At 57.9% G+C, this 10,101-nt stretch overlaps 1 protein-coding gene and 1 long non-coding RNA gene across 4 annotated transcripts in view; one reads left to right on the top strand and one right to left on the bottom strand.

Moving 5' to 3' along the window:
• Positions 1-3,243: 3,243 nt before the first annotated feature.
• LOC142010225 (uncharacterized) lies at positions 3,244-7,582 on the bottom strand. Its single transcript, XR_012644733.1, has 3 exons — positions 7,345-7,582; positions 4,826-5,556; positions 3,244-4,027 (listed from the first exon to the last, which is right to left on the bottom strand). It is a non-coding gene; the product is annotated as an uncharacterized LOC142010225 (long non-coding RNA).
• An 84-nt stretch (positions 7,583-7,666) lies between these two features.
• The window catches only part of SPTBN1 (spectrin beta, non-erythrocytic 1), a 222,633-nt gene continuing 220,198 nt past the window's right edge, over positions 7,667-10,101 (top strand). For 2 of the 3 annotated variants that reach the window (XM_074989512.1, XM_074989511.1), the window contains exon 1: positions 7,667-7,812. The gene's annotated coding sequence lies outside the window, so the exon portion shown is untranslated. The remainder of the gene's footprint in view (positions 7,813-10,101) is intronic. The other variant, XM_074989513.1, reaches the window with a different exon arrangement.

Here is a 10,101-nt window from a genome sequence, read left to right as displayed (position 1 = left end):
TTTGAGGGTACCACTGTCAACAAGAAAATGGGTGGTATCTAGTTACATCAAAAGGGTCAACTTACTACCATGAAAGGGTTGTACCTGGGGTACGTAGGTATTGTTTATACCTATGTATAAAAGTGCATGTCACCAGGACTGTGTTGTCTGGCCTGGGGAACAGAATGGGGCAATTCTGCCCCCAGAATTGTACTGAGTCCATTGTCAGCACACATGCATGTATTAGTGTAAAACTACGGGCATCCAAGCGGGGACCCCCAGAGTACTGAAGCCCACGTGTCAGTGATGGTAACCGTGATTCCAGTTCCTTTGTACCTTGCTTGATTTGTGGCTCTTGAGGGCTCCCAGACGTCTGTTGCATTGGCTAACTGCAGAAGCCAATGCAGCAGTCTGGAAGGAGCACACATGCAGTCAAGAGTTAGCAACACAGCCTGGAGCAGATAAGATGTCCAAACACCACTGGTAATGATGTCCCGACTACAGCACCCACTGCCCACCAGCCTGGCCCCACTGCCAGCATGCTGCCTTGGGACCTACCCATCACTGGGCCCCGCTTGGACAGCTCTGCTCTCACCCACGCTCTCTCTTAGATTACACATTTAGAGTTTTCACTGCCCACTTGCTTAGGAGCTATTAATAGTTGGTTATTAACATTTAATCTCTTATCCTTTATACAGTATCAGGCATTATTACTATCCCTCTATTCAGCTTAGATGTTTTATCATACAAATAATACTAACAACTTCCTGGCTAATATTTATGCTTTATGAATTACTGAACAAAATCCATCTGAGTTTACACTGATGACTGGCAACAGATATTAATAATCTTAACCTGATAACTTGTATAAATACCCTAAAAGTTAAAACGATAGGCTCTTATGCCTAGATTTTATATGAGGTTTATCATTATTACACATATCTAACCAATGGGCTGTAACCTTATCCTCAAAGGTATTTGGGCTTTTAACATTCCTTTAAATCAGTGGGAGTTAGAAGCCTAAATACCTTTGAGGATCTGGACCTCTGTAGTGGAAGAAACCTGTGGTCAGGCTGGTAATATGATACTTCAGTGCTGGAAATATCCCAAAGTTAAGAAATTTTGGCTCACAGAAAGGCAATGCAACTGAATTATAAATGCAAATCTCTCATGTTTAAAATAAGGGTAAAATTATTATACCTTTCTGGTCATTAGTTGTTTGAATTATTATTTCTGATGACTGCAGTAAAATCAATACTTCTGAGTCTGGATCAAAATTTGGAAAGCTATTCAGTAAGGAATGCTCAACTGTAGCAGTTGTGATGGCGTAGTAAGGACATGTCTATGCTAGCAATTTATTTAGCAAATAACTTTGAAATAAGAGCTACGTCTACACGGGAAGCCTACATCGAAGTAGCTTATTTCGATGTAGCGACATCGAAATAGGCTATTTCGATGAATAGCTTCTACACGTCCTCCAGGGCTGGCAACGTTGACGTTCAACATCGACGTTGCGCAGCACCACATCGAAATAGGCGCTGCGAGGGAACATCTACACGCCAAAGTAGCACACATCGAAATAAGGGTGCCAGGCACAGCTGCAGACAGGGTCACAGGGCGGACTAGCGCTTCCGGGGCAACAGCTATCCGCTCCCTTAAAGGGCCCCTCCCAGACACACTCAGCCTGCACAGCACGCAGTCTGCAGAGCCATAGGCACGCACACCTCGAGCGATGCAGTCATGATGGACCCCCAGCAGCAGCAGCAGCAGCAGCAGCCAGAGGTCCACCCAGCTGCCCCTGCAGGAGCAGTGCTCGCCCTGCTCCATGCCATGCAGGAGGCAGCTGAGCACCTCCTTGCCACAGAGGAGGAGCTGCCTGCAGGGGAGGAGGATGCAACCCCCAACCCTGCAGCACCCCGAGCCCCCCACCGCCTCATACGCCACCGGCTGTGGAGCTACCCCACCAGCACCGACTGGTGGGAGCGGCTGGTGCTTGAGGAGTGGGACGACGACCGCTGGCTCAGGAACTTTCGCATGAGCCGGCAGACATTTCTGGAGCTATGCCAGTGGCTCACCCCTGCACTCAGGCACCAGGACACCGCCATGCGGTGTGCCCTCCCTGTGGAGAAATGGGTCGGCATTGCTGTCTGGAAGCTGGCCACTCCAGACAGCTACCGATCCGTGGGCCAGCAGTTTGGCGTCGGCAAGGCCACTGTTGGGGCTGTCCTCATGGAGGTAAGAGGACCCACGGGGGGAGGGGGGCCCTGGCAGGGGAGGGCCACACACACCCTGCTCACCCCTCATTGGTGCTCTCCCATGTGCTTCCCCTACAGGTTGTCCGTGCCATCAACGCCATGCTCCTCCACAGGCTCGTGAGGCTTGGGGACCCAGATGCCACCATCGCGGGCTTTGCCACCCTGGGCTTCCCCAATTGCTTCGGGGCTCTGGATGGGACTCACATCCCCATCCGCGCCCCGGAGCACAGTGGTGGACGTTACATCAACCGGAAGGGCTACCACTCAGTGGTCCTCCAGGCCTTGGTGGACAGCTGGGGCCGTTTCCAGGACATTTATGTGGGCTGGCCTGGCAGCACCCACGACGCCCGGGTATTCCGGAACTCGGGCCTGTGCCACCGGCTGGAGGCGGGGACCTACTTCCCCCAGCGGGAGATCCCTGTGAGGGACACCACCATGCCCCTCTGTGTCATCGCAGATGCGGCATACCCCCTCCAGCCCTGGCTCATGCACCCGTACACGCGCCATCTGTCCGCCAGCCAGGAGCGCTTCAACCAGCACCTGAACCACGCGCGCCAGGTGGTGGAGCGCACATTTGGCCGCCTCAAAGGGCACTGGAGGTGTCTCCTCACCCGCCTGGATGCGGGCCCCACCAACATCCCCCAGATTGTGGGTGCGTGCAGTGCCCTACACAATCTGGTGGAGAGCAAGGGGGAGGCCTTCTTTCAGGGGTGGCTGTGGAGGCCGGCAGGGCCGCTGTGCAGCCACCCGCTGCCCCCAGTCGCCAGGTGGACCCTGAAGGGACCCGGGTCCGGGAGGCCCTGTGGGCCCACTTCGATGAGGCCGCAGGGTGAACGCTGGCAGGCCCCCCCACTGCCCCCCCATCCTCCACAACACTCCCTCCCCCTACGCCCACACCACGGAGCACCCAACAGCACCGCCCCCCCTTTCTTGTACAAATAAAAGCAGACACTTGTTTGTGAAATCAAACATGTTTACTTGAACTCTTCTTAATAATAACTATAGAACTTCTAACTAACTTATATATTATATGTATGTATATTAATATAAAAACAGGGATAACAAGGAAGGGGAGAACTATTTACATGCGGGGGGAAGGATCAGACAGCGAAAATGGGGGTCACAAATAAATAAATACAAACTATGTACAGGGCAACAAACCAAAAAAGTGTGGGGAATATATACAAAGGGGGGGGGGGCCACGTCCTGGGCCCCACGCCCCTACAGTCCAGCACTGGGGGTGGGCGGCCGGGATCCCCGCCTCGGCCGCAGCCCTGGCCGGGGCTAGCTGGGGGCCAGGCGGACCGGAAGATACGGCCGGCGAGTGTCAGCTGGCCCCAGGTCCCCCTCGGCGGAATGGCCCTCGGTGGTGGGTGGCGGAGTGACGGCGGACGGCGTGGTGACTGGAGCAGCGGGTGGCGCAGCGGGTGGAGCACGCAGGGCGGGCGCAGCGGCGGCCGGTGCGGCATGGGGGGCCAGGCAATCCGCTATGCAGTTGAATGCCTACATGTAGGCCCCCCATGCCTCTTGGCACCAGGCCAGCGCCCGCTCCTGCAGGTGGAGGCGGTGTTGCTCCACCCGCAGCCGCTGCTCCGCGTCCTCCACCTGCCGGTGGTGGAGGGCCAGCAGCTGGGGGTCTGTTGCCGGCGGCTGCTGCTGCTGGGTCTGCCGTCTTGCCCGCCGTGGGGCCGGTCGTTGCTTCGCCGAAGGGCTGGCCTGGAGCGATGGCCCCGGAGGGGATTCTGGGACCACTGAAGCCTCGCCGGTGCTCTCCGGTCCTTCCGATGGTGCAGCTGCGGAACACAGGAGTGGGGGAAGAAGAGTAGAGATAGCTGTTAGTGTGGGCCCCGAGCCGTGGCCCTTGTTCCCCCACCCTTCTGCTGCAGGTTCCCCATCCCCGTCCCCGGGAGATGCTGCTGTGATGGAGTTCAAGGGTCCCCCTGCACTGCACCCCATCCCCTGGCGGGAGTGACTCTCACTTCACTCAGCAGGTATGACAGGAGAGGTTCTTAGGCAACAGATGCCCAGTTTCTCCCAGAAGCGACAGTACAGCAGTCAGAGACAGTCCTTCCAACCCGTCCTGGGGAGAAGACCCCGAGGGGTGCCCCTCTGGGGTGTAGCTTTTCCCCTCCTCAGGCAGGCAGCCTTCTAGCTCTCCCTTCCCCTAGCCTCTACCTGCGGCCCCCGATTCAAACCCAGCTTGGCTCCTCCCTCCTCTTTGTTCAGGGCAGAGGTGTAACCTGCCACTTGTAGCCCCAGGATCATCCTTAGCCACTGGGAGCTATTCAGCTTGTTGCTCATATCTAGCCTGAGTCTCACATTTGCACTCCCCCCACTCTATCACATGCTGCTGCTGCTGCTGGGTGTCCCACCCCCTTCCCCCGGGGGACCCTAGAGGTTCCGCTCCCCCCTGCCCCTGGGATGGGGCATGGCACTGTCGTGCTGCGGGGGGGCAGGGGCTGATGCACTCCTGTGAGGGACATGCCACTGCTGTCCTTGGGGCCATGGTCATCTGGGCATGTGGAGGGCCCTGGCCATATCTATTACCCCCGCCCCTCAACCCCGGGGGTGTGCACCGGGGGGGTACATACCTGACAGTCCACTCCCACGGTCAGGGGACACCCGGGGGGCGGACGCCCGGCTGCTGCTCCAGGATGGCAGGAGGAGGATCTGGAGGCCGGTGTCGGTGGAGGAGGAGTCCCCCTCCTCCTCCTCCTCCGGTGCCCCGGGGGTGGGCTCCGGGGGGGGGCCCCCGGGGTGCGGGGCTTGCCTCCGGGGCGGACTCCGCCTCCGGGGCCTGCTGGGGCTCCTCAGCCAAGGTGTCAAGCGTGGCCGGAGGGGAGGAGGTGTGCCGGGGGCCCAGGATGTCCCTGAGCTCCCTGTAAAAGGGGCAAGTGATGGGGGCGGCCCCAGATCGGCTGGCCGCATCCTGGGCCTGGGCGTAACCCTGCCGCAGCTCCTTCACTTTACTCTGGACATGGTCCAGAGTGCGGGCAGGGTGACCCCAGGCTGCCAGGCCCTCAGCCAGCCGAGCGAACGCATCCGCGTTCCGCCTCTTGCTCCCCGTTACCTGGAGCACCTCCTCCTCGCTCCAGAGCCCCAGCAGGTCCCGAAGCTTGGCCTCCGTCCAGGAGGGGCCCCACTGCCGCTTCCCGGCCTGGCTCCTGCCCTGGGAACCCTGGCTTCCCTTGGGGGGGGTTCCCTGAGGGCGCTGGGGGGGCTGCCGGGCGGCCATCAGGTCGGTTGGGGGTGTGGGTGGCTGAAGAAGAGCGTGCAGGCTGGCCGTGTGTTATTGCTGCTGCCCGCACGCTCTCTCAGCTTCCTGCACAGAAAGGGAGGGGGTGGGGACCTTTAAGGGGCCGCTCCACATGGCCACCATTGAGCTGAGGGGCTGGAGAGAGCGTCTCTCAACCCCTCAGCTGATGGCCGCCATGGAGGACCCCGCAATTTCGAAGTTGCGGGACGCGTAATGACTACACGTTCCCTACTTCGACGTTGAACGTCGAAGTAGGGCGCTATTCCCATCCCCTCGTGGGGTTAGCGGCTTCGACGTCTCGCCGCCTAACGTCGATGTTAACATCGAAATAGCGCCCAACACGTGTAGCCATGACGGGCACTATTTCGAAGTTAGTGCCGCTACTTCAAAGTAGCGTGCACGTGTAGACACGGCTAAGGTTCCCTTTGGAAAAGCCATGCGGCGTGTCAACACACATTATATGCTACTTCAAAATTGGGATCAAAGTAACGGGGCTGCATTTCGAAGTTGATCTTCCATCCCTGTATTGGAAATAACGCCCTATTTCGAAGTGTAACTCTGAAATAGGACGTGTGTGGACACTCCGCATCTGCTTTTTCAAAATAGTGGGTCCGCCATGGCAGCAGCTCAGAAGAGCACAGAGACACTCTAGTCACCCCAGGTGGGCCTCTATGGTCACTGCCAGCCACGTTTAAGGAAATACACACCCAACAACCCGTGGCAGGAAGCTGATAGTGTGCTAGCAGCAGGGAGAGTATGAGCTCTCAGCTGCACACTCTCCCATCGATGACAGGACAGAGACCGGAACCCCCACCATGCCAATGGCAAGCAGCCAGAAGCCCTGTGCCCCCGGGGTCCCCTGGTTAGTCCTCCCAGGGCTCCCAGGAGCCAAACCAGCACAGAACCAGACGGGGCCCCTCCTGGTCCGAAGAGGAGCTCAAGGACCTCCTCCGCCTCTGGGGGAAGATGGGGTCCTCCTCCAGACTGGGGATGTGTCACCAAAATGCGGGTGCCTTCGATCCTCTCCAGGGGCCTCAGTGCCAGGAGGCACTCTAGCCGCACTGGGGACCAGGTGCCATCCAAAGTGGAAGAGCTGAGGCAGGTGTACTGCTGCAGCCTAGACACTGACAGTCACTCGGGGGCACCTCCCTTCCGGTGCCTATACTATGAGGAGCTGGACCACCTCCTGGGGCCCAAATAGGTGCCACCCCCTGAGCATGGCCACCCCACCGCCCGTGAGACCAGGGCAGCCACAGAGGAGGAGGAGGAGCCAGTCAAACCATCAGGGCGCTATAGTAGGTCCTGGCACTCCTCATTCTGGTGAGGAGTAGAGGAGGTTGAGGGGAGAGTTTCTCCCTTCGACCTCCCTCTGGGTGAATGACCAGAAACATTGATCTAGGATGCATCTATTCCAGCTATGCAATTGTTGTAGCTAAAACTGCGTATCTGAGATCGATGTTTCGCTCTAGCGAAGACCTGGCCTTAAATCCAATGCCTAAGGTCTTCCCATGGGTGCCACTGCCAGGTGCACTGTTAAGATCCCCCTGTTTTTGTCCCCTCCCGCCTGTGCTGAGGCTGGGCCGGCTGAGCCCCACTGGCTTGCTAACCCAGTGGTGCCCAGCGTGGGCTTTGCACTCCCTCTCATGCCACTCCAGAGGGGGAGGGTGGCCAGCTGTCTTGTCCCCTGCCAGGGCGGGGCCCTGGGTTTGAGACAAGGCGGATGCCTGGCAGGGTCAGGCTACTGAGCTCCCCACCTGGGGAAGGGCTGGTGCGAGCTGAACTCGCATCTGCCCAGAGCTGCTGGGCCTGGAGCCCCCCGCTGCCCCCTCTGTCAACAGACAAACCAACGCCCACCTGCTGGGGCGGGGCGGGAAATGCACCGCCGTGCAGCAGCCGCACAGCCTGGGGCGGCGCCCCCTGCCCTCCAGCGCGGTGTGCCACACTGCGGCTCCTGGCCGGGCCTGGGCCGGGGCGGCTCCCTGGCAGCCGGGCTCTCCCGCGCCCATGACGCTCACACAGCAGCGCTGTGCGCAGGGCGGCCGCGGCCTGGCCCGGCCCGGCCCGGGATGCCAGCGGTACCCGGGCGGGGCTTGCGGCGGCCCACTGCGGGTGGGAGGGAGGCGGGCGCCGCGGTCCCCTCCCCTCGGCCGGGCGCGGGGCGGGGGTGTGCGCGCGCTGTCCCCGCCCCCTGGCTCCCGGCGCGGCGCAGCTGTCGCGGTGCAGGCGGGCGGGCTGCGGGCTGCTCCGGGCACTCCCTTGCGCTCCGGCCACGGCTGCTGCATCTCCCCGGCCGCGGCGGGAGCGGCTGCCCAGCCCCGCGAGGTAGGGACCGCCAAGGCCAGCGGACAGCGGGGCACCCCTACCCCCACGAAGAGTCCGGCTCCAGCCCCGGGCGGCAAGGCGCAGGCAGAGGCGGGGGGCTGACACCTCCCGGGGCAGTGACGACCGGGCGGGCCGGGGGGCAGCGGGGCGCTGGCCTGGGTTGGGATGCGGCCGGGTGGCGGTGCGGGCTGCGCGCCTCGGCGCAGGAGCAGCCTCCAGCCGTGTGGTGCAGTGGGTTTATCCTGCTTCGTCCCGGGCGCCGCCGCGGCCGCTTTTGTGCGTGGGCCGGGGGCGGGGGGTGGGGTTCACTGCAAAACGGGGGAGCGCCGGGGGCGACAGCGGGCAGTTACCCCCTCCCCCGCGTGGAGCTGCCGTAGGGGCCGCCCCCCTGTAGCGGTGCAGGACAGGGGATGCGAAGAGGCGCGGCTGGGAGCTGCCCGCTCCCCCGGGCTGGGTGCTGAGCGGAGACCGGGCCGTGCCCCTCTCCCCCGGGGCTTCAACAGGTTTGGGCTGTAAAGCGGGCGCGGCGCCCGTCAGCGGCGTGCGCCTTAGGCACGGGCTGGACTGCGGTAAGGGCGCCTTTGCCCTGACCTAGTGCTGTGGTGCAGCCGCGCTCCAAGGGGGCTGAGCCGGGCGTGCCTGTGCGCTGGTGCCCGGGATGCTGCCCCAGCCCGCGCGCCTGGCCAGAAATGCTGCAGCACAATGCGGTGATCTGACAACCTCTGCTCGGGTCTTTCCGGCCGCATCTTGCGCGATTCCCTGCTCAGAGCCCCACCCAACAGGAAATCGGGATTGTTGTTCGTTTTTTCCCCCCGACAAACGCAATCACGGCCCTCTGGTTCCCCCGCCAGCCTTTTCTCCGTGTGGTTTGCGCCCCCGATCCGTGTGGCGCGGAGGTGCAGATGGTGCGTTCAGAGGGGGACTTGGGGGCTGGTGTTTTGCTGGCGCTTGGTTTGTGTAATGAAGGGGGAGTTACGCGATTGCCGTTCTGCAGCTCTAATGCGGTCTGATGGAGTCCAGCCTGCGGCTGGGGAACATTAATCTGATACTACAAAAGTAGCAGCGTTAGGGAGGGGTTATAGGAATAATGTTATTGTAAATGAGAGGAAACGGTGCACGTTTATATTGTAGCGGATAGGCACCTAGTGTTAATGCACCATTTGCACGCAAAGTGTATGTAAATCAGATTGAATACAGTTAGACTGGTTATTAGTGCCCTTTCATATTATACAGGAGAGCACGTTAGATCACCCGGTATTTCTTTACCTTCTACTTGAAAAGGCTGTCATCACCATTACACCTTTACATACTAATACTGTGCTTCCCAAAAATAATATTTATTGATATAACAGTATTTTCTGCTCGTTGAGAAGTATTGCACTCCAGTCTCTCTTAGAATGAAATGTACAGTCATTGGTCTGTTTTCTGCAATTTTGTTTGTCTTCTCTCAGATTGTTGCACAATGCTGTTTATATTTAAAGAGGAAACATTTGTTTTAATTCCAGTGTTTAAACACCTGATTTTTTTAAATGATTAGTCATATAAATTTCCAGTTTATTGATTATGAAGCTTTGGCTTAATATTTTAATAGGCTGACAGTTTTATGGACCTGTAACGCTTGTCTTACTGTAGTGAACACACAACTAAAAGGATATAATACATGGATGTGAATTCATTGTGTCTTCCACATCCACAGACTAGTTTGATAGTCACAGGCCTATTTTAACAATAAGTAAATAAATTAAATAAAATAAGTTGATTTCTACCAAGTATTGCAGAACTGCAGTGTCTCTGAAAAATTGCAGCATAAATCTGTTTAAATTATTTTAAGACATCTTGATTTTAAACGTAGATCCTTTGATTTTGAAATACTGTCCATGAAACATTAATTGATTACAAGTCTTAACAACAAGGAGTCTTGTGGCACTGTAAAGACTAACTATTTTATTATGGCATAAGCTTTTGTGAATTGCAACTCACTTCATCAGATGCACCAAGTTGAAAGGAAAAGAAACACATAGTTGGGATACAGAGATGGGAGTGTTACATCTGAGCTAACTCAGTCAAGAGGGATATGAATAAAAAGGTGAGAATAACAAGGCTATCTCTCTGAAGCAAGACTTAATTGGCACGCAGAAATGGAGTGAGTAAATTAATGTAGCATAAATGCCATTCTAGTCCTCTAGTTTGTGAGGCCATTTTCATCCTTACAGTACGAAGAGTGGGGTGGAGGAGGGAGGGAGGGAGGGGGAAGGGAAGAGATCAGATGTTTGTTTCTAGATGATGTCT

Source organism: Carettochelys insculpta, chromosome 3, assembly GCF_033958435.1.
Source record: "Carettochelys insculpta isolate YL-2023 chromosome 3, ASM3395843v1, whole genome shotgun sequence".
Classification (NCBI taxonomy): domain Eukaryota; kingdom Metazoa; phylum Chordata; order Testudines; family Carettochelyidae; genus Carettochelys; species Carettochelys insculpta.
Note: the sequence above shows the minus strand (reverse complement) of the source record. Positions and strands in the feature narration are given on the sequence as shown.